Source organism: Capsicum annuum, chromosome 1 (genome assembly GCF_002878395.1).
Source record: "Capsicum annuum cultivar UCD-10X-F1 chromosome 1, UCD10Xv1.1, whole genome shotgun sequence".
In the NCBI taxonomy this organism is placed as follows: domain Eukaryota; kingdom Viridiplantae; phylum Streptophyta; class Magnoliopsida; order Solanales; family Solanaceae; genus Capsicum; species Capsicum annuum.
Genome location: NC_061111.1, coordinates 97,959,335 through 97,987,199, shown reverse-complemented (window position 1 = coordinate 97,987,199; position 27,865 = coordinate 97,959,335). Strand labels below are relative to the sequence as shown.

Genomic DNA, 27,865 nt, shown 5'->3' with positions numbered 1-27,865 from the left:
AAAGAATTGAATGATTAACTTCCCCAAAGATATGCTTCAATCCCCAAAGTACTAGGTTACATATATTTTCTATAGATGAAAAACTTGTAAAAGAAAAAAAAGCTCCTCCACTAACCCTAAAATTTAGTATTTATATGTTCCCAGGTAAAAAGGAATTTAAAATTTAAAATCAGAAAAACTGCGTCCAAGTCAACGGCCAAAGTGGTGGTCCGTCGAAAGTCTGACGGTCCACCATTTGGTTCGTCACTGAGTCCTTCAGAAGACTGGTTTCTGGATAAAGCCTGACGGTCCAACTGGTGGTCTGTCGAAAGTCTGACGGTACACCATTTGGTCCGTCACTGAGTCCTTCAGAAGAGTGGTTTCTGGATAAAGCCTGACGGTACACCTGGTGGTCCGTCGCAAGACTGATGGTCCACCATTTTGACCGTTAAATTCCTTTTCTGCTACTTTTTCCAAGTTTCTTCTATGGTTCACTCCTTTCCCTGAAACACTAACAAAAACTCATTAAATACCACTTTGGTTGCTTGAAAACATACAATTTTCCCAAGAAGATGACGCTAAATGTTCCGTAAAAAATTGAAACATCAGCCGTCACCAGAAATCATCGTCGACATCGCCAAAAATCATCATCAACGTCGCCGAAAATCATTGGCTCAGACGTTGTACCACCTCAGGGTACCAGAAATCATCGTCGTACTCTATCATCGGCGTAGTCGTGTTTACACAGTGACAGGTTATTTTTTTCCAAGTCAGTTTGGTTTTGAAACTTTTGTCTTTTCTTTTTATTATTTTTAATTAATAATTAGTTCCTTTACTATTAATAATTAATTAATAATAATCTATTGCCAGCACTGTTTGTCGGTGAGTATATTATACTTTGACAGTATTAAATTTAACTTCTTAATTATATTTATTTTTTATTTTTAGTAAATAAACGTGAGTTATAATTTTGGAAAAAGTTTTTAATACAAATACTATTCCTAATTGAAAAGTAAAATCAGAAGACAAAAATAACTAAAAATAGCAAATTAACTAAAAAATTTTAGAATATCTTTATAACTCTATATTTATAATATTTAATTTTTTTTTTGCCGAATCCCCTCACCCGTATCCACACTCGGATTCGCACCCCCGAATCTTAAATTTATATTTTGACGAATCCGACTCTCGAATTCGCACCCGTCTCGGATACCCGCACCCGAGTCCGAGCAACTTAGCCAGGAACTGCATTCATGGGTTCAAAATTAGTGAGCAACTATCCCATCAATATTAAGGCATCAACTAAAAAAATACAGGAACATGATCTTCAACACCTAAACCACTATATCAGGGCCATGCCTGCAGTTGCTTTAGCATCGGACCCCACTTCTGATATGTTTGACCTTGGATGTGCATATGGATGGCTATTTCTCTGCATACACCATCTTCTTGATACCTTCCATGCCGGAATCTGATGAGGTTTCTTTCTCTCTAGATGGTGTTAACCATCACAGCAAATACACAACAAATCAGAGCACCTCTAGCTGATTTTCCTTTCGAATATTTTGCAACCCATTCCACTTCTGATATCTAGCTTCCAACTGTTCTTTGAACACCCAGCTATTTTATCAATCTTATCCACAATCTTCTAGTAATATGACAATCCAAGAACAAATGGTTATGAGTTTCATCATCATTTCCACAGAACACGCACACTGGTGGGACTTCAAACCCAAATCTGGCCAACCTTTTAATGGTAAACAGTCTATCTAATAAAGCTAACCACAAAATGAATTTATGTCTGGGATGTACACAGTGATTCAAGATGATACCTTTCCATGGGACTTTTGGGAGTTGGGGCAATAGTGTATCATACAACTTTTTGATATGGAATTTTGAGCCTTTCACACATGAATTTAATCGAGCCAGCAACTGCCCTTGTAGTCTTGGAGCTGTTATAACATGATGTCTTGTATTTATGATCTTTCTGATTGACCAGGTGGCATTTCTTGGACTCTCACATATCTCCACGGTGTCATTTTTCAAATAATAGGCATGGACCCATTTGATCCATAGGCAGTCCTTATCAACAAGGGACCAAAGTTGCTTTGTGATTGCAGTTATTCCATAGGTAAAGGTTTAGGACATTTAGGCCACCCAACCGACTGTGGAAGGCAGAGTTTGTCCCAAGCAACCAAAGCTTTCTTTGAGTTCAAAACAGCACCAGTCCATAGAAACACTCTACATAATCCACTAATCAGTTTCATAATCTTTTTTGGCATAAGGAAAATATGTACCCAGTAGGTCTGAATACCAACAACCACAGTTTTAATCAGCTGGAGTCTACCTGCATAGGATAGAAATTTAGCACTCCAGCATCTCATTCTCTCAACTATCTTATCTACCAGTGGTAGGCATTGGTCTATTTTGAGCTTCTTTGAGGATAAAGGAACACCAAGGTACTCGAAAGGCAACCCTCCCCCATTGTAGCCGAGATAATCCAGTAATTGCTGTTTTACCAGTGGCTTAGCGCTAGAAAAATAAATAGAATTCTTATCAATGTTTACTTACAGTCCTGATGCCTTAGAAATTTTTTGGAATGCCTCCTGGAGTAATCTGACCGATTGGAGATCAGCTTTACAGAATAGTAACAAGTCATCAGCAAAACATAAATATTTGACTCCCAGTTTTTTATACCTATGATGGTACTGAAAGCTTTGGTGTCCATCCAGATTATTTAGTTCTCTATTCAAGTATTCCATGGCTATTACGAAAAGGTAAGGTGACATAGGGTCAGCTTGCCTTATACCTTTCTTTCCCTGAAAAGGTTTGGTGAGCCCACCATTTATAACTAGTGAATAGGATACTGAACATACACATTCCATGACCCAAGCAATAAACTTTCCGGGAAATCCCAACTCAGCTAATACACTCTTGAGAAAGTACCACTCAATAGAGTTATATGCTTTCCTTAAGTCAACTTTCAATACAAACTAGTCCCTTCCTTGTATACCACTTGAATAATTCATGGCTAAAAAGTATGTTATCAATGATGCTTCTCCCTTCAATGAATGCTGACGAGAGGATCCTATGATGGTACCAATAGCCTGTTTGATTCTATTTGTTAAGATCTTAGTGATCAACATGTAAAAGGTATTGCAATAGGATATGGGTCTGTAATCTTTTACCATGGTAGGATTAGCACATTTTGGGACCAAAGTGACTGCAGTGCAACTAAATGATTTCAAAATTTTTTCTCATTGAGGACATCTTTCTTGACTATACTCCATTGGCTAGTGAAAACTCTACCGGGAATCCATTTATCCCTGGAGCTTTGTCTATTGGCATACTTTTTAGAGCACTCAATATCTCATGTTCAGTGATATCCCTGATAAGTTCCAATTTCTGTTGGTGAGGCAAGCATGGACTACTTTGAATCACCACAGAGTTTGGACATGGAAGCTCAGTTGCTGATGTACCCATAAGGCTAGAAAAGTATCCAATAAACACATTTTCAATAAAACAGGGGTTTATAATTTTTGTACCTGTGTTATCATATATAGAAGAGATGGAACTTCTGTTAGCCCTGATCTTACATTGAGCGTGGAAGTATCTGGAATTCGCATCTCCACATTTAATCCAAATTGCCTTAGATTTTTTCCTTAACACCTTCTCCTCCACTAGAGTCCACTGAGAAAGATCCTGCAGTAGTTGCTTTTCCTCATTGATCAAAACCTGATTCATGGGATCTACAACAATCTTGCTCTAAGTTATATCTATCCTCTCTTTGGTATATTGGATTTTCTGAGCATAGGAGGCAAGGTGAGAATTCAGTCCCTGCAACTCAGATTTTAGAGCTTTTAATTTGTTACTCAACTTGTAAATGTTTGTCCCTGAAATAGTCCTCTACCATGTGGATGCTACAATCTCAGGAAATTCCTGGTGTTCTATCACAGTATTATAAATCTTAAAAGGTTTTGGTCTAGATAATTGCTGAGTAGTGTGGTGGATGAGAATAAGGGAATGATTAGAGACCCCTGGATTGAGAAAATCAAACTCAATAGACCCATAACTCTGCAACCAATGATAGTTCCTAAATGCCCAGTCAATCGTTGAATACACCCTATGTTCTTGCCGCTGTTTGTTACAAAAGGTATAATAGCACCCTTTTGCCTTCGGGGAGGTTAGAAGCAGATGATCCATACAATCCCTGAAGTCCTGTATTTCATTTTGTTATCAGATGACATTATAGCATTAAAATCTCCACTCAGCAACCAAGGTTCCTGAATAGAGCTTCCTAACATTTTAAGGTTATTCGACAGCTCCACCATTTCCTGCACACTATTCTTTGCATAGAAAATAGTAACATATGCAGAGAAAGTGTCACTATCAACATTTATATAGCAGTGGATAAATTGCTCCTTTACCATAATTATAGATACTTTCACATATGTCTGCCATATTAGCCAAATTCTTCCATTCGAAGCCATGGGATAGTTACAACACTTACTCCAGCTTGGTACTATCTTCTGCAGGATATTTAATGCTTTGTTTTCCTTTACTCTGGTTTCCAAACACCCAAAAACCTCAATCTTATGCTTTTTCAGAAAGAGCTTAATCTCTTCCTGTTTCAGGGGCTGGTTTAAGCCCCTGATGTTCCAAGTGGATATGATCATATATTAGGGGCTTCCCCAGGCTTTCCTGGAGATTCCTCTTCAGCTGATACATGTAGCAGGGGGCCAAACTTGTTGGAGCTACCCATACTAGTACTAGCCTGTTCATTTTTTCTAACCATACCAGTCACTCCATGAGAATCCTTTGCCATGTCACTTGCAAAAATGTCCTTTGGGTAGAGAGTAGGTGGTTTAGCTGGACCAGCAGCATCTTTTTCTTCATCTCTACTCTGCCATTGCTGCTTTTGGGGCCTTCTTTTCCTTCTATTTTTCTTTGGCACCTCTTTAAACCCCTCCCTTTTTGTACTGCATTCTCCTATTTTGTTCTACAAGTCTATGAGTTGTGACCAAATTTTAGACAGTGTCCACAATATTTTGGTTTCCACTCATACTCTACAGGTTGCTGAAACACACCAGTAGGGGTGACCATCTCAATGGTATCGATAAGAGGCTGAGCTATGTCGGTTTCCACCAAAACCCTTGCATAAGAGATTCGTTCCATATTGGCAATGAATTGGTCAGTATGTTTGGGCTTTCCTAAGGCACTAGCAAGCTTACTAAGAACTTCACTTGACCAGTAGCCAACTGGGAGTCCTGGGAAGGTAACCCACAAAGGAATGGTGGTTATACAGTTCGGATTGAACTCAAAAACTATATCCCATGCCTGAACAATAAACGGTTAGTTGTGGAAAGTGTACGATTCTCCTATTAACACCTGTCACACTCTTCAGTTGTATTTAATCTAAAAATAAAGTACCCATTGTCATGGCTTAGCACTTGAGGCTTGGTAGCACAGTTCCAAGCATGTGTAGTGTATGCCTCAATCGATTTCAGGTAAAGGGTATCTCCAATCACGAACCCAATTAGAGCAAACTTCCAATACTCCACTTGACTACGAATATCTTCCTCAAAAATACTCACAGAGATTTTTCCTTGTTTTGTGGTTGGCGGAATATAAGATGGGGGTTTACCTTTATGAGCAACTCGATTCTCACCGTACTCCATTTTCACTGTGGGAGTGGCTTTGGTAGAATTCTTTGTCTCAGAGAATTATAGTCGTCGATTTACCATTGGACCCATTGAATCACCATAATTCCTCAAGTGCAGGGATCTCGGGGAATCCGAATTTGTCTATGTATCTTCACCCTCCTCTTCAGGGATGGATTGAAATTTAGGGGAAAGAAAGTTTTCGAACGTAATCGATGGAAGGTTGCAGCTGATACCCTCTTGTGGAGTAACAAGCTTTGCCAGCGAACCAGCGTAATTTTCCGACCGGGTTATGATTTTTTCAATAGTGGTGTCCTTTTGCATTCAATAAGGATCTTGCAAAAAGTTTCACAGATTCTCTCCACGAATACTATGGTAGGAAAAAAAAGTAGTTATGATATATATACTAAAAATAGTGGTGGTATTCTATACTATAAATTACAATGATTATAATTGAAATTAAAATAAGCAAAAAATAAATAAGTAATATTCAGGGTGAGGCACGAATATTTTGCTCTCTTTAAGGAGATTCAAGCTCCCTATGCTATAATCTGTTATGACGGATAGAGGTAAATACAAAAAAAAGTAAAGAACACCAAATTTAACGTGGAAAACCCTTCAAGTTGAAGGTAACAACTACGGGGTCAGAGAAATTCAAATTGCTCCACTATAACAATAAGAGGAGTTAAAAATATTCTCTAAATGGCCACACTACAAGAGCCAAACATGAAAAAACAATAGCTACACCAACAAAAGTAAATCAAGAGAAACCACCTGAAATATAGCTACTATTCGAGACTCAAAATTGGATGCTGCGAATCTCCAAATTTGATTTTCACAGTTCAAATCAAACAGCAAGATATTAAAAACATCCAGTAAAAATTTTAGCTCGATGCAATGGTGAACAAGGTGAAAAACACGATCTGAAGTTGGCTGGTCGGAGAAAAAAACTGCAACAACTAAACTCTCTTTCTCTCTTTTCTCTTTGGTGAAAGTTCTCTCACTAACCTTTCGTATGTGATAATGTCTTTGAAGGACAAATACCAATAAACGTGAATAATTCTCTCTCAAGTAGTCTTATTTATAAATAATGGGTGGTGTTTTTTCCTAAAGCTAAACCAACTCCAAATAGGAATAAAAATTCGAATTCTTTTTCAAATAGGATTGGAAACCAAAAGAAAATAGGATTAGGCCATGAGCCTTTGACTGGAACATGGGCAACTGCCAATATAATCTACATCAGTTCCGCAGTATCACTTTTGACTTATCTCTTCCAGGAGACAACAGTTCATCATGATGTACAACTCAAGCAACACCAGATTAGTCGAAGAACTTAAAAATCCACCACAAAAATACCTTCTTTCAATATATAATCACTCTCTTTATATAGTGAATATAGTTAAAAACTTGAAATATTTTTTTTGTCTTAACTCTCTCTTTTACCAATATAATTAATCTCTTTTGTATAATGAATATAGTTAGAGACTTAAAATATTTTTTTTTGGTCTTAGCTCTTGCTTTCACTAATATAGTTACTCTCTTTTATGCACTCTATATTTTCTTATATTTGAAAAATATGCAAGAATATCACTATTTGTAAATGATGAATCTTCCTTGCAATAAATAGGAAGAAGTAGTGAAAAGATAATTGAGATAGAGGTTACTAGAATTATAAGTCACTAATAGCACTAATAGCCATGAGACAAAACAAGAACAACATACCCAGTGTATTCCCACAAAATGTGTTTTGGGGATAGCAAAGTGTACTCAGTTCATACCACTACCTCAGAAGAATTAGAGAGGTTGTTTTCTATAGACCCCCGGCTCATGATAGATAACAGCATAACAAACAAAAGATATAAAAGCGCACAACAAAGTGGTATAACACACTACTAGATGATAAAGTAAACAAGAAACCCACAAGGTTCTACGATAAACTATCTATTCAAAATAATATACATCACCAAAGCACCACGAACTTCACAATCGCACTCCTATCCACTAACCCTCTACCCTAATCCGAGTCCTTCATACCTTTCTATCAAGGGTCATGTCCTATGTAAGATGTAACTGCTCTATATCATGTCTAATCACCTCCCTCCAATATTTCTTTGACCTAACTTTATTCCGCCTAAAATCATCCATAGCAAGCCTCTCACACCTCTATACTGGAGCATCCATGCATCTCCTTATCACATGTTCGAACCAACACAATCTCACTTTCCGCATCTTGTCCTTCTGAAGTCACTCTCTGTAACGATTTGAATTTTGATGAAAATATGTATTTCTGTGTGATTTGATCATTTTATCCCTCTTAATGGTTGTGTTGTGGTATTTGGGATATGAAAATGATTGGAATAGTTTCCGATGCATTTTGGTGTCATTTATGTGATATCGTGATTTTTGGTGGCTTCAAGAGCATTATAGTTAACTTCAGTCAACATTTTTTTATCTGTGTGACGAATGACAGAACGAATTCTACCAGCAGATTCAGAATATTAATTTTAGGGTGATAACATGGCTGGTGTGGTTTTATGACTTTTAAATCTAATTTCAACCCTCGGTTCAGAAAGTTATGATTTTGGATTTCGGAGATCAACTTTGTAAAAATGATTTTTTTTGAAAATTTGATATCTCCACTGAGAATGTAGTGTCGAATTTGGTAGGGTAGCATAGTTCATTTCCATTCATGGAATTTTGGATAAATTTCGAAGTGCCTGCAGAGACTTGGAATGAACTAGCTGGTGCACCCACGATCGTGATGCTCCTGTAGCGATCACGATTGGGGCCTGCATACACACGTTGTAATCGCGACACTTAATTGGCGATCGTGATACCCTTGTCAGCCAGGTACCATGATCGCGACAGCTTATCCGCGATCGCGATACCTAGGTATATAATACCTGGTTTTTGCCATTTTTCACTATTTTGAGACTTGGAGCTTAGGGTTTCATGATTTTGAGCAACTTTCACCACTTCTAAGCTTGGGTAAGCTCCATGACACCTATTTCAATTAATTCCTTCAATCTTTATCATCTATTTCTTGTTTTAAACATGGATTAAGTATGGAAGTTGGAGATTTTGGCCTATAAGGCCTAAACAATTGTATTTCTCCAATTTAAACCCCAATTGCTACCTTTTTTCACTTGGGTGAGTTTTTAATCCTATAATTATCAGTTTTCTCTCAATTTCATCTTCAAAACAACTTCAACTTTTGTTTTTTAAATGGATTTCAGAGATTTTATCGGTATAGTTTAAAATGGATTTTCTTCAATTTGAACCTCGTTTTAAACTCATTTTTATTTAGTTTTCAGCTGTAGACTCCTAAAAATATGGGAAACATATTTTTGAAATAAAGTTACAATTTTGCACTTTTTTTAAAAAAATTATATTCCGTGGGTCCATTTTGATCCCGACTTGAAAATAGGTAATATGAGTATCGTTTACTTTCTTTTGATGTTTAGATTCTATCTTCCTATATTTGAGTTGATTTTGATTCCATTCATAAGGAGTAAGGTTTTAGGATTAAAGTGTTGCGAACTGGTTTTCGACCTTCAAGATAGGTTATGACTTAACTTCTTTTAGACTGGGTTAGGTAGTTAATTTTGATACAAAAGCATGTTAAGGGTCTTGGAACTAATCATGAAAAATGGCTATCTTATTGTGTTGTGCTTGTGTGGGGGCCTATATGTGATGTATTTGGTGGTTTTAAGTTATTAATTATTATGTGTGACTGTGTGGGGTCCTTGTGATGTTTATAGACTATATGCATGAAAATAATGGTATCTTGTTGGATGAAAAGTCTATTGTGGTATCAATTATGTATGTTGATATGTTCATACTCTATTGGCATATGAATCATGTTGTTTTTCATAGATGGTTGGATATATTAAGTGGATGTATGGGCTCACATATTGGTATATTGATGGGTTATTGGATATTCTCATGGTTGGTTGGTTGTGAACATTGCATCATCATTCTCATGGCATCACATGCATTACTTCACTTGTTTGTCGTATGTTTTATATACTTATTATTGTTGTATGTTGTACTTTATTGGTGTCTTATGTCATGTATGTACTCTGGAAGCACTGAAAAAACTGAAAACACTGAAATTGTTGGAAACACAGGGAAATTTTGGATTCACCGGGAACATCGAATTTTATGGACCTTCTCTAAGGGATGTGCCGGAGATGAGTCATGAATATTGAGTTGTATATGGGTTGGCGAACCCCCCATGGGTCCTACGTCTTGAAGCTTTTGCTTCGTAGGTGTATACGGAGACTGTGTGACAGTCTCAGAGGCTATGCGACGATTTCGAAGGTTGTGCGACAACATCGTGCATTACATCATCATCATTCTTATTGTATTTAATTTATTATGTTTGTGATGTTATTGTGTATTCTGTTTGACTTGTTACCTATCCATTGTTCTATCCTCCCTTACTTTACTTAATGCTCTTATATATATTGTTTTCTTCTTTTCTTTGCTTATATGTGGTTTGTATGTATACTTGTATTCTTTTCTAGTGTTTTGCTGTGTTATACATGGATATTATAGAACTATTAGTGCAAGCGGTGTGGGCTACCGTTGTGGGATATTTTCTGATTATAGGTGGCGTGCCTTTAGTGTGTATTTTTGTATGCCTTATTATCTACTTTGCTCAGTTGTCCTATGATACCTACTGAGTACAAGTGGACCGTACTCACACCTACTACATTTTTTCGATGTTGGTCCTAGTTTGAGTGCGCCACACGGTGATTGATTTGGCCGCCTTCAGAGTTATTCAAGGTAGCAGTTGGATTTTTATGTGTCTAGAGTCCACTTCTATCTTCTTGTATTAGACTATGTCTTTACTAGTACTCAGAGATAGAGATTGTTCCTATTGAATTTTCTGGTGTATTTGATTCATGGGTTGTATTAGTAGTTCTTACGCTGTGACACCGGGTTTTAGGGAGTTTGGCATATTATCCTTGAGTTTATACTTTCCGCTATTGCTATATTAATATAGTTCAGCATCGTTCTAGGAGCCTATCTTTGGGTTTGGATTGTTATTACCCTTTTTGTATCAGTCTGTGTGATAGATTTACTTATTAAAGCTTCGCCGCCATAAGTGCCATCATGACCCTTCGATTTTGGGTCATGGTAAATTAGTATCAGAGCAGCCAGATTCATTGGTCTCAATGGTGTAAGAATGAGATATTTAATAGAGTCTTGCAAATTGGTACGTAGACGTCCGTATCTATCTTCGAGGGGCTATAAGATGTATTTAGAAAATTTTTCTCGTTTTGTTTCTTATCATGCAGATTTCTTTTATACTTTATGTTCTAACTCATACTCCCCCCGTTTCAGAATAAGTGAATTATTGGGGTATTTATTGGTGTTTCAAAATAAGTGAATCATTGAATTTTTATCCAAATTTACCTTATGATTTGACAACCAATTAACTTTTGAAAAGGTATTACAAGGTCAACTTTTTCTTTTTTGGGGTAAAAATAGAAAGTTGTGTTAAATTTATGTCTTTAATGTTTATTCCTTAATTTGTGTGCCAAAATCCAATAATTCATTTATTATACAACGGAGGGAGTATTTCATTATTTTTGGCGCAGATGGTGATGACTAAATCTCATAAGGTTGGAAATACAGAGCCCTCATCCAAGGATAGAGCCAGTCTAAAGGGCTAGTTGAGAGTCGCGAAAAGACTCAAAGCAGTGGACGGGCACATAGGTTTGTCTCATCTAGGATTAGTGCTAGGTAGCTTTCCCTAGAGCCTCGTGTTGAGCATGTTAGAGGTTTGGGTCCTACTTCAATTCCACGGAGTTCTTCTACCCAGCGCTAGAGGGGTTGGTGGTTCACTAGTTGACCTATTTAGATGGTGCTCCTTTGAGTGTGCTTGGTGTTTTTCTAGTCCCGAGAGTGGATCCTCCAGGTGCACTTGCTTCTACTTTTGGTACTACTCAGACCTCAAGTGTTACTCCTCTTTCAGCGTCGACATCTGAGTATGGTATTCTGAGGTTGGGAGTTCAACCTTCATTTATGTTACCTCTCTAGATGGGATCTCAACCCACCAAATTCACCACGTATCCTTTTGTTGCGAGTACAGTTATGTTTTCTGAGGACTAGAAGAGGTTTGGGAGATTTACTCATTTGGGTCCTCCTAGATTCAGTGGTATTGTGGGTGAGGATGCCTACGAGTTTTTGATTGATTATCAGGAGAAGTTGCTTAATTTGTCGCTTGAGTTGCATGGGATTGCTTATACTACTTATCAGTTAAGAGATGTTGCTAGAGATTGGTGGAGATTGTTAATTAGTTCCAGACCTCTTGATTCTCTCGAGATTACTTGGGATCAATTTTTCGATGCTTTTTTAGAGAGATTTGTGCCTTATAGTCTGAGGGATAGAATGATAGATGAGCTTTATTGCTTGGATCAGGGCTTCATGATTGTTGCAAAGTATGAGGCACGCTTCCATGTCTTATCTAGATATTCTTATGCCAGCATTTCCACCGAGTTTGAGATGATTTGAAAGTTCGTAAAGGAATTAGATATCTCACTTCAGTTGGTTACGTGTTAGATGGTTGTATTTAGAGCATCTTTTTAGAGTATAGTTAATCATGCTAAGATGACTGAGGGTATTCTTCGAGCATCTCAGGGAGGTGCCAAGAAGGTGCGTCATTTTGGTGAGCTCAAAGGCCATACTTCTTGAGGTAGAGATTTTAGAGGTTATCGTGGGTATCATGGTAGGCCAGTGCAGGTAGCCTTGCAACATTTGGGTAGTGGGTCTTTTGGTCCAATAGTTCAGGGTGGCCGTACGGGCTTAGTCATACCTTCTCCTATTGAGTTGAGCCATAGAGGTAGCTTTATGTGTGATGAGATTGACCATTTGGCCAAGGACTGTCCTCGTCGTGTGAGTAGAGCTACTTTTATTTCAGCTGTGAGAGGTAGAGGGTTCTACCAGGGGTGCAAGAGATGGAGGTAGTGGAGCCCGTGATAGTGGTCACAGGGCTACTTATCCAGTTGCGGATCATGGATAGTGCTATGTTATAATCGCTCGACCAGAGGTAGAGGCTTCTACTGTTGTGATCATAGGTATTATCCCCAATTATTTCAGATATGTATCTGTGTTATTTGATCCGGGAATGACTTTCTACTATATGTGCATATTTTGCTTTGAGTTTTGATTCTATTAGTGAGACTCTTTCTATGCCTATTCATGTATCTACCCAGTAGGAGATTCTTTAGTGGTGGATTGAGTGTATCAATCTTGTATTATGACTTTTTTTGGGCGTGAGACTTAGGTAGATTTGCTTGTATTAGGTATGGTTGATTTCGGTGTCATCTTGGGTATTGATTGGTTGGATCCTTATCATGCTGTCTTAGATGGTTATGATAAGATCGTGACTCTAGCTTCGTCGGGTGTGCCAAAGATAGATTAGAAGGGTATGTTTCATTCAGGTCCTAAGAGGATTATATCTTATATTTAGGCTCGTCTATTGTTGAGAGGGGATTTTGTCGTACTTGGCTCATATTTGTGATACTAGTGTTGTTTTACTCCTTCTTTGGATTTTGTTCGTGTTGTTCATGAGTTTATGGATGTGTTCCCTATGAATTTACCTGGTATGCCTCTGGATCATTATATTGATTTTGTTATTGATGCTGATCCGGGCACCAAGCCTATTTCTATTCCTCCTTGTAGATGGCCCCAACTGAGTTGAAGGAATTGAAAGATCAGTTGTAGAAGTTGTTGGATAAGGGATTTATCCAACCTAGTGTATCATCTTGGGGTGCGTCTGTCTTGTTTGTGAAGAAGAAGGATGGATCTATGTGGATGTGTATCGATTATCGACAGTTGAACAGGGTAATGATTAAGAATAAGTATCCCTTTTCTCGTATTGATGATTTGTTTGATCAACCTCAGGGTGCCGCAGTGTTTTCAAAGATTGATTTAAGGTTCGGGTATCACCAGTTGATGATTAGATTTTCAAATATACAGCTTTTTGAACTCGATATGGTCATTATGAGTTCTTGGTCATGTCCTTTTGGTTAACTAATGCCTCGACTGCATTCATGGAGTTGATGAACCGAGTGTTTTGATCGTATCTCGACTCCTTTGTTATTGTATTTTAGATGATATCTTGGTTTATTTTAAGAGAGGCCGATCACGAGGAGCATTTGCGGATTGTGCTTCATTGATTGAGGGATGAGAAGTTGTATGTCAAGTTCTCCAAGTGTGAGTTTTGGTTCGAGTCTATATCTTTCTTGGGTCATGTGGTAACTAAGGATGGTATTATGGTTAATCCAGCCAAGATTGCAGCGGTTCGTGATTAGGCTAGTCCTACTTTGCCTATTGAGATTTAGAGTTTTGTTGGCGTGGCAAGTTATTATCGATATTTTGTAAGGATTTTTCATCTATTGCAGCTCCATTGACTAAATTGACTCAGAGGAAGATTTTCTTTAAGTGGTCTGATGCTTGTGAGACGAGCTTCCAAAAGCTCAAGGATTTGTTGACTTCAACTCCTATCTTGACTTTACCAAGGAAGGCGTGTGTTTCACCATATTTTATGATACTTTAGCTGTCGGGTTAGGTGTTGTGTTAATGTAGTAGGGTAAGGTTATTTCATATGCTTCTCGTCAGTTGAAGCCCTATGTGAAGAATTACCCTACCCATGAGTTGGAGTTGTGCGTGATTGTTTTTGGTTTGAAGTTGTGAACACTACTTATATAGAGTCTATTGTGAGATTTCGAATTATCATAGCCTTTAGTACTTTTTCACCCAACGAGATCTTACTATGAGGTAGCGTCATTGGCTTGAGTAGCTTAAGGATTATGACTTGACTATTCTCTATCACCCGGGCAAAACTAATATTATTGCAGATGCCTTGAGCCAGAAGTCGACTAGCATGGGTAGCATGGCGTATCTTTTGACCCAGGAGAGGCCTTTGGCCTTAGAGGTTTAGTCTTTAGATAACCAGATGGTTACGCTTAATATTTCGACACCTGGTGTGTTTTAGCATTTGTGGAGGCTAGGTCTTCTTTGATGGAACAAATTTGAGCTCATCAATTTGATGATGTTGGGTTGAGGTTGATTCGGATAAGGTATTGAGTGGTGAGGCTAAGAAAGCCTCACTTGATCCAAGTGGAGTTTTGAGGATCGAAGGACAAGTTTTTGTGTCGAGGGTAGATGACTAGATTATATTGATTTTGGAGGAGGTCCATTGTTCCAGGTATTCTATCTATTCGGTAGTGACAAGATATATCGTAACTTGAGACAACATAACTGGTGGGTGGTATGAGGAAGGATGTAGCAGATTTTCTAGATCTTTTCTTTGTTTCCAACAAGTGAAGGTCGAGCATTTGAGACCTGATGGATTGCTTCAGAGATTACCCATTCCTAATTGGTAATGGGAACGGATCACTATAGACTTTGTGATAGGATTGCCTCGTACTTCGCATGGTTCTGATAGTGGTTGGGTCATTATGGATCGATTGACCAAGTCTGCTCATTTCATTCTGGTGTAGGTCTCTTTCAATGCTGAGAGTTTGGCTCGTATCTAAATTCATAAGATTATGCGACTACATGGTGTACCAATGTCTATCATATCAGATTGAGATTCTGTGTTCACATCTCACTTTTGGAAAACTTTTTCGGATGACGTGGGTACTCAAGTTGATCTTATCACCGCATTTTATCCCCAGAATGATGGACAGTCAGATCAGACTATACAGGTTTTGGAGGATATGCTTCGCGCTTGTGTGATGGATTTTTGTAGCAGTGGGATCAATATTTAGCCTTGGTGGAGTTTGCAAATAACAATAGCTACTATTTCAGTATCGATATGGCTCGTTTTGAGGCTTTGTATGGTAGGCATTGTCACTCTCTAGTGGGTTGGTTTGAGGTTTCATGAGTCTTTGGATAGCAATCGAATCATTCATGATAGACTTCGAGCGGTTTAGAGTAGGCAGAAATGTTATGCAAACCATAGATTTCGTGCCTTCAGATTTGGTGTTGGTGATCGTGTTTTCCTTTGAGTTTTGCCCATGAAGGGTGTGATGAGGTTTGAAAAGAGGGGCAAGCTTAGTCTCAAGTATATTGGTCCATTTGAGATTCTTCGGACTGTTGGTGATGTGTCTTATGAGTTAGCTTTTCCCCAGACTTATCAGTTGTTCATCCATTTTTTCATGCTTCCATGCATCGCCATTATATTCCAGATAAGTCTCATGTCATTTATTGGGAGTCGGTTCAGTTAGATGAAAAATTTTCTTTTGTTAAAGAACCGGTCCCCATATTGGTCAGGGATGTTTGACGATTGCATACTAGAGTCATTCATGTGGTCAAGGTCCTATGAAGGCATCGACCTATAGATGAGGCTGCTTGGGAGGTTAGTCTAATATACGTAGTTTGTATCCCCAGCTTTTTGCTGATTTGGGTATTTCTCTTGTCTTTAGTTCGAGGGCGAACTAGATCTTTAGTGGAGGATGATGTAATAGTTTGAATTTTGATGAAATATGTGAAATGTGTTTCTGTGTGATTTTACCATTTTACCCATCCCAGTGGTTGTGTTATGGTATTTATGGGGTGTGAGGATGATTGACATGGTTTTCGATGCATTTTGGTACCACTTATGTGATATCGTGGTTTTTGTGGCTTCAAGAGCCTTATAATTGACTTCAGTCAATATCTTTTGATCCTTACGACGGATAGAAGAATGGACTGCGCCAACAGATTTAGAACGTCAATTTTAGTGTGGTAACATGGTTGGTATGATTTTATGACTTTTAAATCTCATTTCGACGCTCGATTTTGAAAGTTGTGATTTTGAATTTCGGGGGTCAACTTTGTGAAATGACATTTTTTCAAAAATTTGATATTGCAATTGAGTCCGGTGCATTGAGTTTGATAGGGTAACATAGTTCATTTGCATTCACGAGATTTCGGATGAATCCCGAGGGGCCCGCGGAGACTTGGAATGCACCAAGTCCCCAGTTGGTGCACCCGCAATCGCGATGCTCCTATCATAATCGCGAATGGGACTTGTAGACATATCTCGCAATTGCAATACTTAGTCCGCGATCGCGATACCCTTGTTAGCCAGGTGCTGCGTACCTAGTCCGCGATCGTTATGCCTGGGTATATAAAATACTTTGTTTTCGCTATTTTTCACCATTTTTGAGACTTGAAGCTTAGGATTCCATAATTTTAAGCAACTTTCTCCACTTCTAAGCTTAGGTAAGCTCCATGACACCTATTTCAATTAATTTCTTCAATCATTATCATTTATTTCTTATTTTAAACTTGGGTTAAGAATGAAATTTAGGGATTTTGGCCCATAAGGCCAAATTGAATTTCTCTAATTTAAACTCCAATTTATACCCCTTTTCACTTGTGTGAGTTTCTAATCCTATAATTATCATTTTTTTATTTCATCTTCGAAACAACTTCAATTTTTATTTTTAAATGGCTTTCGCGAAATTTACCTGGTAAAGCTTAAAAATAATTTTTCTTAGATTTGAACCTCGTTTTTAACTTGTTTTCGCTTGGGTTTTCAGCTATAGACTCCTAAAAATATGGGGAACATGTGTTTGAAATAAAGTTATGATTTTACCCTTCTTTTTTTAAAATCATTTTAGGGGTCCGTTTTGACCCCGACTAGAAAATAGTTAATACGATTATCATTGGCTTTTTTTGACGTGTAGATTCTATATTTTAGTTGATTTTGGGTGTGTTTGTGAGGAGTAAGGATTTGGGATTGAAGTGTTGCAGACAGGTTTTCGGCCTTCGAAGCAGGTTATGGTCTTCGAGGAGTAAGGCTTTTGTGAATGATGATTATGGTTAGAGTAGTGGTGAATATTATTCAATATAAAAATACCTCTTAATCAGACTTCAGACCATTAAGTGTATTTGTTTTTTATTAAGATTTTAGGTCTTAATAGGTTTGAATAAGTTTTAATCATTCAAATCTTGAACCAAGTCTTAATAGGACTGAAGAGATATTCTGGTGTTTGATAATATTCACTACTCTATTCATAATCAGTAGTCACCACTACTAACTATCTCTGCCAGCACTACTATTGTCAACCACCACCACCAACCACCTCCACCATCGCAACCACCATCGACAACAAATATCGCTACCAACCACTATTGTTAACCGCTACCACACCTACTACCTCTATTATTCTGTTATATTTACCGCCACCACCGTCGTCGACAACACCACAATCATCAACCACTACCGGTCAATCCCTACTGCTGATCACAACCTCCACACATTCTTCAGCCGCCACCACCATTGTCTCTAGTAACGCCACTCTACCACCACTTTAACCACTACCATCGCTATAATTTATCTATACTAACAACCATCTCCATCATCCCAACAAACAACATCTCCAACTAGCACCAACACATCATCAACCATCATGCATACATGTTTCGGCCAACACAATTAATACCTCAAACTGCTAACATCAAGCAACGTCACATTAAAACCACCACCACCACCATCAATCGCTACCATCATAACAGTCACTATAATACCGACCATCACAACTTTCTCCACCAACAATCATCACAACTACCACCACCAACATTATTTATCACTAACATCAATCATTGTTACCGCAACCACCATTATAAACCATCACCACTATCACTAACAAACATAAATATTTTTTCTAAATCAAATAATAATTTTGTTGTATTAAATTACATACTTTTATAATATCGAATTAATTTTTTATTTGAATTATATTTTTTATTTTATTTTACATACAAATAATTTTTTTTCTTCAGTTTTCAGATCTAGAGACAACATTTTAATCATTCAGATATGCATTCAGATTCAGACATCTGAATCTTAAAAGAACAAATGCAACCCGACTTAGTTCCATATCTGATGGTTAAGACCTATTCATACCTGTTAAGAGCCAAAATCTTAATGAAAAACAAATGCACTTAATGGTCAGAAGTCTGAATCATTCAGATTCAGACATCTATTAAGTGCAAACAAATGAGGCCTTAGTAAAACTGTAACCTTTACTCTAGAGTCTGTAGTGTTTTCAAACTTGAACTATGACTGCTTAAGGAAAATAAAGTATTACTGCCTACATACAATAATATAGGTGTTGACATAAGCTTTAATAGTCAACACATTAAGGCCATGTATTATCCCGATTTTTCATGAGTGTTTTTGAGAATAAGTCCAGTTCTCATAGGAAACGACCGACTTCTACACTCATATAGTGAAATCTGTCAAGGGCGGTCCTGTAACTTTGACACCCCAATCATACGAGTTATAAAATCATTAAGAGTTCTTAGAATCAACCTTTATAAATTATCACAGGAAAAAAACTCACACACATCATAGGAAGGGATTAAATAATTGTGCATCTCATACCAAGTCATTAATGATTCGTTCTTCCTATTGAACCTGATTATAGGATCTCTAGTAGCCAGATTGAGTTTTCTCATATATGACTCATGTATTTTTATAGACTTCATTCCTCCTCCTCTATGTGTTTCAGATCTTTTATCTTGACAAGACCTTGGTTAGATCATCTGCAAGATTATCACAAAATTTGACATAATCATTTGTTGGTACCATATGTTAAATATGATCATAATATTATTTTCTCCTTATGGGTTCAAATTTAATGTTATAAAAACAGTTTATTGGTGCTATCACAATAACTCAGAACTAGAAAAATTAATTTCTCAAAATAAAGTGATTGATCAATTCAATTTTTCACTAGTTGAACCTAAAATAAGTAGTTCAACCTCCATGATAGAACTAGCAAATAATAAATTGCTTTTTTTATTTCAACAAATAGCACCAAATTTTTTCATTTATATCAAAAACACTTTTAAATATAGCAGAATTTATTTTTTAATAAAACAAGTTGCAATATTCTTACCAAGTAAATATACCTGATTTGCTTGTACTTGCTAAGTATTTTTACTATATACATATTTTCAAGCCAAGTGCAATTAGCCACATATCTCTTTTTTTTTTACTAGGCTAGCAAACTCCTTTTTTTAACACCACTTCCACAAATTTAAATCAAAAGGGTTGCATGGCTTATACTATCAACAAAATGTACTTCACAATTTTTTTCACCATAATGTGACATGTCAAGAAAAATTTCATCACGTGATTTAGGTAATTTTCATTTCTAGAATGGAATTTATCTCACTCAATTTTTCATGTCAAAATGACTACTCAATTTTTTCATTATTTTTGATAACATGCATGTTAGAGCCAAAGACATTAACTCAAATGTAAATAGTAACATGTGATTTATTGCAAGACTTATATCTGCACTTTAATACTTTTTATTTTAACTCATTCTCAAAAGTACAAATATCACATTTTTCTTATTTCACAAACTCCCACCATATCAAGAATTTGAATATCGTTGTGTTAGTGAAAAGTTGTGTCACTTACTCGTAAAAATATTAGGTAATTTTTTTTTTTACCTTTCCTTCTCAATAAGTAGAAAAATGTTTACCTTTCCTCCGCTTAAGTTGAACAAGTAGAAAAATATTTTACTCATCTTTCTCTTCCTTCATCTGTTGAAGTGATCTAGTAACGTCTGAGTAATGTTGAGTGATGTTGAGATCTCACATATTGATATACGCATTTTTTCAAACTACAACAAAATCATGAATCTCCTTAAAATTGATGGTGTAATATATCAGAAATTACAATAATTACAGTTGAAATTAAAATAAATAAAAAATGAACAAATACTATTCAAGTTGAGGCAAAGATATTTGCTCTCTTTAAGAAGATTCAAGCCCAATGTAACATAATCTACATAATCCAGCAATATCAACTCTTGAGTTGTCCCCTCAACTCTTGAGCTGTCCCCTCCAGGATACAATAACCCATCATGATGTACAACTTAAGAAACCCTAAATTAGTTGATTACTCTATTTGTATAGTGAATATAGTTGAAGATTCAAAATATTTTTTGTCTTTACTCTCATTTTTACCAATATAATTACTCTCTTTTGTATAGTGAATATAATTAGAGACTTAGAATATTTTTTTGTCTCAACACTCTCTTTCACTAATATAATTATTCTTTTTTGTTGATTTTTTATCTGAAACCAAATGATATTGATATGGTTATCGATGGACTCCTTTTGACTTGTAGATGTTATATCTGATTAGATTGAATGTGTTTGGTGATAATTCAACAGAGTAAAACTTTTGGTTGATGCTTTGGACTGAGTTTTGACTTGTGGATCTTCATTAAAGGCAAGTTGAGATGTACCCTAACTTTTTCTGAGGTGTTTATAGGTTGTATGCTGTTATTGTGAATTGATTAGGGTTTGGGGTCCCTCTTAAGTGAAATGAAGAGCATCTCCGCAGGTATCGAAGTCTTTTTGTAGATTGTAGTTACATAATTGCTTTCCTTAGTTAGTCTTGAAAACATACTTAGAGTAGATTGTAGAAAGATGACTTATTGACCTTGAATAAATTGATAGTGGATGCCTATTTTAGAGTTTGAATCATTTTTAGTGAATAATTTATTAACATTATCAGGGATTAGTGACCTCTTAGGGGATAATTATATTACTGTTGTTATTTGACGGAATGATTAAGGTTTAAAAAATATTCAGATTATAAATAGACTTTATAATAGACTTGTAATAGTTGATGTAATTATTGCAGTTTAGTGTATCTTATTAGTGCATGTTGTTAACAATTATCATTTTTCTTTTAGTATTTTAGTCTAATGATGTCATCTTTGGTAAAGATGGACCTATTATAAAGAACAAGCTAGGTTTGGGTAAGTTTTGTGATATATTGTTATTTACATTGTTGTTAATTTTGTGTTTTCCGTAGGGGGATTATGTGAATATTATTATTGATTTGAGAGATTATTTATTATTGTGTTGCTAGAGTGGGGGCTTGACCTGATATTATTAACATTGTGCGTTAAATTTCCTTATTTATTATTGTGTCATTCGAGAGGGGCTCGGCTTTATATTAGAGACCTTATTTGAGCATTAAATTGTATTATCATTATAGTGATGCTTCAGTGAGGGGTAGAAAATGATATTATTGATGTCAAGATAGAGATACTACATCCTTTTCTTTGTTGCATTATATTCCTGAAGTAATTAATGATACAGAGAATGCAAATCTCATAGGTTTACCCTCTGAAGAAGAAGAAGTCAAGAAGGCTATTTCTAATCTTAGTGATGATAGCTCAAATGGTCCAGATGGCCTGACTGGTAGGTTTTATTAGATTTGTTAGGAAATAGTTGGATCAAGATATTTACAGAGTTATTCAAGAGTTTTTCAGAGGTAATACCCTTTCTAAATCTTTTACTCATACTAATCTGATTCTTTTGCCTAAAAAAGATCAAGTTAGGTCTTTTCAAACTTAAGATCAAATAGTTTAAGTAATTTGATCAATAAAATCATTTACAGAGTTGTTCATGATAGAATTGAAGATTTGTTGCCTGGGTTAATCTCATCTAACCAGTCAAGTTTTGTGAAAGCTAGAAGCATCATTGAGAATGTGTTGTTGATATAGGAAGTTGTAACAGATATCTGGAAGAGAGGTAAGCCTGCTAATATGATTATTGAGCTTGACATGGCCAAAGCTTATGATAGTCTCCTGGTTCTTTCTTATGAAAGTACTAAGAGAATGGGTTTCTCAAAATTAGTGGTTGACCTGATTTGGAGACTTATCTCCAATAATTGATACTCTATGTTGATAAATGGTCAAGCTCATAGATTTTTCCACTCTACAAGAAGAGTAAAGCAAGATGATCTATTGTTCCCAAATTTATTTATTCTATCTGCTAAAGTTTTATCTAGGGTCCTTAATGCTTCTTTTGATGATGATTTGTAGATAGGGTATAAATAATCAAAGTGGAGTGCTAATATTAATCATCTGCCTTAAGTAGATGATACAATCATTTTTACATCTTTTAACAGGTATTTCTGGAAGAAAATCACGTGTATTCTACATGATTATGAGGCTCAATCAGGCCAGAAGGTGAACAAGGAGAAGAGCGCATTTTATATGCATCAAAATGGTATTGCTGCTGATAAAAGTCTCGTGGAGGAACGTACATGGATAAATAGAAATTAATTCTTTTGATCTATCTAGGATGCCCTATATCTCATCTTAAAAAGAGGAAGGAACATTATGCTGCTCAGATTAATAAGGTGAAATCAAAACCTCAGGCCTGAAATATTGTCTTATGAAGGTAAAGAAGTTTTAACCACCAACGTGCTACAAAGTGTTCCTATGCATATATTATTAGCCATTGTTCCTCCTAAATGTGTTATTAAAGAGCTTCATAGAATTTTTTAGAACACCCTTAGCTAGTAATTAGGTGGACTTTGGTGTTCTTTGTTTGGCAATGTACAATCTTCTGTGGATGTCGTACCTATGTTATTTTAACATGCTCCTTGCTTTTGATGCTTTTGTATACTGTCTTTAATCTTGAGCCGGGGGTCTATCGGAAACAGCCTCTCTACATCTTTAGAGGTAGTGGTATGGACTGCGTACACTCTACCCTCCCCAGACCCCACTTTGTGGGAATATACTGAGTTTGTTGTTGTTGTTGTCTTTTGGAACAATAAAGTTTTATAAAAAAGCAAGCACTAGGCAGCTTGGGATAAAATTTGTTTACCCAAGCAAGAAGGAAGTTTGGGTTTCATATCGATGTTTGAGGTTTCTCGGGTCAAGTATGCTAAGCTTTGGTGGAGATTTAGGACCCAGAATACAATGTGGGCCTATTTCATGTGGAACAAATATTGTAAGAAGAAAATTCATTCCCTAGTGCAGTGCAAAGGCAGATCACAACTGTGAAAGCATATGATTCAAAACAAGGAGAAAATTAAGCAATTCATTTGGTGGGAACCTAAAGAAGGTACTTCTTCTATATGGTTATCTGGTCTATGTTAGGCCCTTTATTTTGTTAGGCCCTTTATTTAATAAACATTCATAGGTAAGTGCATGTCGTATTTATATCTGATATTGATGTCTTCCTAACTATTAATGGATGGGATTATGATTTAATAAAGGATCTTCTGCCTCAGAGCATTATAGAGCATGTGCAACTACATTTGAATCATTGCGGGCTTCAAGATTAGGGGGATAGGCCATGGTGGATCAAAACAAATTCAGGAAAACTCACAGTGAAAAGTGTTTGGAAATTGTTGAGAAAACAAGAAGAGGAATCTGAATTTTTTAAAGAAGATGTTGGTGAAGGAAATTCCTTTTAAAATTTCTTTCTTTACCTGAAGGGTGTGAACTAGTAGAGTTTCTGTAGCAACAGTTATGCCTCTTTGGAATCCTAACATTTCCCAATTTTGTCAGTGTTGTAAGATCCCCGTGAGGGAAAATATGGATCACTAGTTTTTAAAGGGTGAGGTTGCTATTTCTGTGTGGAAGTTTTTCACTATTGCTGCAAGTATTGTAGGGCCATGGATTTAGGTGAAGAAATCAATTAAGAAGTGGTGGGATGCTCATGAAAATGATAGACAACTGGCTATTTTTAATGTTCTTCCTAATGTAATTTTATGGTTCCTATGGAAAAAAAGGAACACTGTATTACATGGAGGTAGGTACTCTACCAGGAAAGTTATCTAAGACATTACAAGTAATATCAGATTATTCATGAAATGAAAGTTTGATTACATTGAAGTACCAAGGAATTGGCCCCAAATTATTGCTTTATTGGATGATTACAAGCCTAATTTTAAGGCTACTATTGAGATATGGAGTGCCCCTCTAAGTGGTTGGTGGAAATATAATACAGATAGGGCATCTAGAGGTAATCCAGACCCCAGTTCTATGACTTTTTGTGTTGAATATTTATTAGTGCTAATGATTTTAAGATTCCTGATTCTGCAAATCTTGTAGCAGAAGTTGTGGCCATGAGAGAAGGTTTGCGGTATTGTTTTGATAAAAAGTTGCTAAATGTTATCATAAAAATAGATTCACTGGCCTTGGTTTATATACGTAACAGTGTATGGGATATTTCCTGGAGTGTAACAATGGAGTTCAACTCTATTAGGAGGTTGAGGGATTTAATATCAGTAAGAGTACAACACTCCTTAAGGAAGACTTTTTGACTTTTTGTTAACCTTGTTTTGTTAGGATTTTTGTCCTGATTTTCTTACTATATTTAAGTTTTATTTTTTCTTAGAAGGAAAATAAAAGTTACCATAATTACTTTTACTTTTTCTGAAAGAAAAAAATATAATTATTTTTCATATTTGGCTAACCTCTTTCTTGGAGGAAAGGTTTTGAACATCTATAAATAGAAGACCTCCTTCTCATACCATAACATAGTAGCATCCACAATGTCATTGTTTAAAGAGTCTCGTTTAGGGGGAGATTTTCTCCCAATAGATTTTAATGTTTTTGATATTAGTTTTCAATATGTAGGTCACTTGATCAAATTACATCAATAATATGTTTTAGTATGTTTTTCTTCGTCGTCTGAATTATCACTACGATAGTTTGCAACTAATAGCTTCCGCATGACGCCCTCTCGATTTCGAACCCAACAAGTGGTATCAAAACTTACGGTTCAATGGTCCAACAGTGTGGTGAGATGAGATTAAACAGGTTCAAAGCGGTTTTAAAATCAAGCTGGAATAATTTGGAAGATAATGAAGATTTTTGTCGAACTAAATATGGAGAACAAGTTTCAACCATATTTTCAACACTCCTGCTGCTGCATCTTTAAAAATAAAAATAAAATATTGCTTTTAAATCAATTTTTAATCATGATATTTTAAACCTTATTTTTAACCATGGCAAGCAGCAGTTATGAAGATTATATCAAGAACGAAGTTCATGCACGTGATATGAAGAGAAGACGGATCAAGTAAAGACAATCAAGCCAAAAAAGGAAGATTTGTTAGGATTTTTGCACTGATTTTCTTACTATATTAAATTTTATTTTTTCTTAAAAGTAAAATAAAAGTTATCATAATTACTTTTACTTTTCCTGAAAGAAAAAAATATAATTCTTTTCTATATTTGGCTAACCTCTTTGTTGGAGGAAAGGTTTTGGACATCTATAAATAGAAGACCCCTTCTCATACCATAACATAGTAGCATCCACAATGTAGTAGTTTAAAAAGTCTTGTTTAGGGGGAGATTTTCTCCCAATAGATTTTAATGTTTTTTATATTAGTTTTCAATATGTAGGTCACTTGACCAAATTACATGAATAATATGTTTTTAGTATGTTTTTCTTCGTCGTCTGAATTATCACTACGATAATTTACAACTAATAGCTTCCGCATGGCGCCTCTCGATTTCGAACCCAACATGTTTTTCATTTTGCAAGCTCTTACATGTTTAATAATTTCCAAGAGGTTCCAAGTACAGGAAAAAGGATCATTAATTTGGGCAAAATCAGCACACCACAACCAGAATCAGACAAGTGAGAGGTCCTTAAGAAATTAAAGAGCGGTTAATATGAAATGGTGATTAAGATGCAATATAAATAACTCTTTTATGTCTAAAGTAAGTTCTGTTGATTAACATACCATGCCCCTGGTGAGAGCTTTGAGGTGCCACATATGGAATAAAAATTACATGGAGCATTCACAATTGCCATTTTTGTTTAAATCATATGCATGTTCAGGTTGTATCGACAGACGCAGTACTACAGGGTCAAGCCAATTCTTGTACGTTGTCTCTAGTTAAAACAGTGGGTGTTTTTTACCCTGAGGTTGACTTAGGTGGTGATATTGAATCTAACATAGATTCCACTCCATTGAAAGTTAAGTTCAGGGGAAGAAATAGACACACACAACTAGTTTCTTTTTTGGAGCAGATGCAACAGAGGTGGATACTTCAAATCTACACAACTTTGAGATTCCTGAAGAAAAATTCAGTCATTTCATGGTGTATAGAGACTAAAGAAGTACATAGAAGAATTAGATACTTAGCTTGAATAAAAGATAGCAGCTCTAATCGATAGTACATTAAATTTGCAAGGATAGAGCGGCTGGTGGTGGTATCAATTACAAATGGGATTCAATCTACTGTCTTCTTGAGTCAAGCAAAGGAAATGGATTGTCAAGTATTTCTCAATCGTCAAACTGAAATTAGACACAAATTAGAACGTTAAAGCACGAAAATGTCACCTGTAATCCGGATGAAATTACAGACTTGGTTGAAGAAGATGAAGCATCCACTGATACTCCAGACCTTCTACTTTCCTAAGTGATTTTAATTGATTTTTTGTTTTTGTGTTGGTATATATTTGGCTGGACTAAAGGTTTGGGCGCAGTTCTATTGGGCTGAGCCTCCTTTGTGTATTTTCATTAATAAAGAGACCAATGAATCTTTTGCTTAAAAAAAGTTGTTTGATTTTTAGATTGATGAAATCGCAGTTCAGGGGTGATCGACTTCAGGAGCAGAAAGAAATTTTGTACCCTTTAATTATAATTCTATTTATTTACGTGAATAAATGTATACATGAAAAAAATATATGAGTATTTACTTTAGCTTCTCTCTACTCTTTCATATTAGTTTTTTTTCTTTTCATTTCTTGATTCATTAACACTCCTATACTAAGTAAATAAGTTTTCACCTCTCCAAAACTATCTCTACTTAAGTTACACCGTAAGGTTCTAACGTGAATTAAATGCACAAAATTTTCTATTTTAAATACAATTTTTGTACCCCTTTAGAGTGACGGTTCAATATAAAAGTTTAAACAGTCATGTTGCAAGAACAAGAGGAGAGGTCTTCCTAATAATTTGTTTTTTGTGAACCCAAAAATTGTGTTTCATTTATATTAACTTTTATATTACCAATATAAAACCAATAATACTTTATTTTTGAATTAATAGTTTAATATTTTTATAACAATTTACTCAAATATATGTTATTTAAAAGCATTTTATTTAACTTTGTTATTTTTTTTAACTCCAGCCACCTTACTGGTGTGGGTTATTAATTATCTGATCCTTTTGTGAATGTGAAAATTATTCCAAATAGACTTATTAAATTATTAATTACAAGTTATAGCAAAAATTTTCAATTATTACTAGACTTAGAAATAATTACAAGCTATAGCAACTTTTGAGAAAAACATATTTTAATTAAATTTTTAAAAATTATTTTTTTTAATATTTATTATTTATATTATTTCCTTATATTTAGCATTTAACATTTATCACTCTTTTCTTTCTTTTCTTTTCTATATATTAGAAGAGGTGGTTT

The 27,865-nt window shown here is 35.7% G+C and overlaps 2 long non-coding RNA genes across 5 annotated transcripts; one reads left to right on the top strand and one right to left on the bottom strand.

Moving 5' to 3' along the window:
* Positions 1-111: 111 nt before the first annotated feature.
* Positions 112-26,910, bottom strand: LOC124895943. The gene is made up of 3 exons (XR_007052177.1): positions 26,782-26,910; positions 19,036-20,287; positions 112-482 (listed from the first exon to the last, which is right to left on the bottom strand). It is a non-coding gene; the product is annotated as an uncharacterized LOC124895943 (long non-coding RNA).
* LOC107867399 lies at positions 21,654-25,657 on the top strand. Of its 4 annotated transcripts, XR_001673170.2 has the most exons (4): positions 21,654-21,957; positions 22,084-22,217; positions 22,597-23,540; positions 23,710-24,844. It is a non-coding gene; the product is annotated as an uncharacterized LOC107867399 (long non-coding RNA). The 4 variants fall into 4 exon arrangements; XR_007052174.1 differs by lacking the exon at positions 22,084-22,217 and having other exon boundaries at positions 23,695-24,844; XR_007052175.1 differs by lacking the exon at positions 22,084-22,217 and adding an exon at positions 25,446-25,657 and having other exon boundaries at positions 21,655-21,957; positions 22,597-24,446.
* Positions 26,911-27,865: the final 955 nt, after the last annotated feature.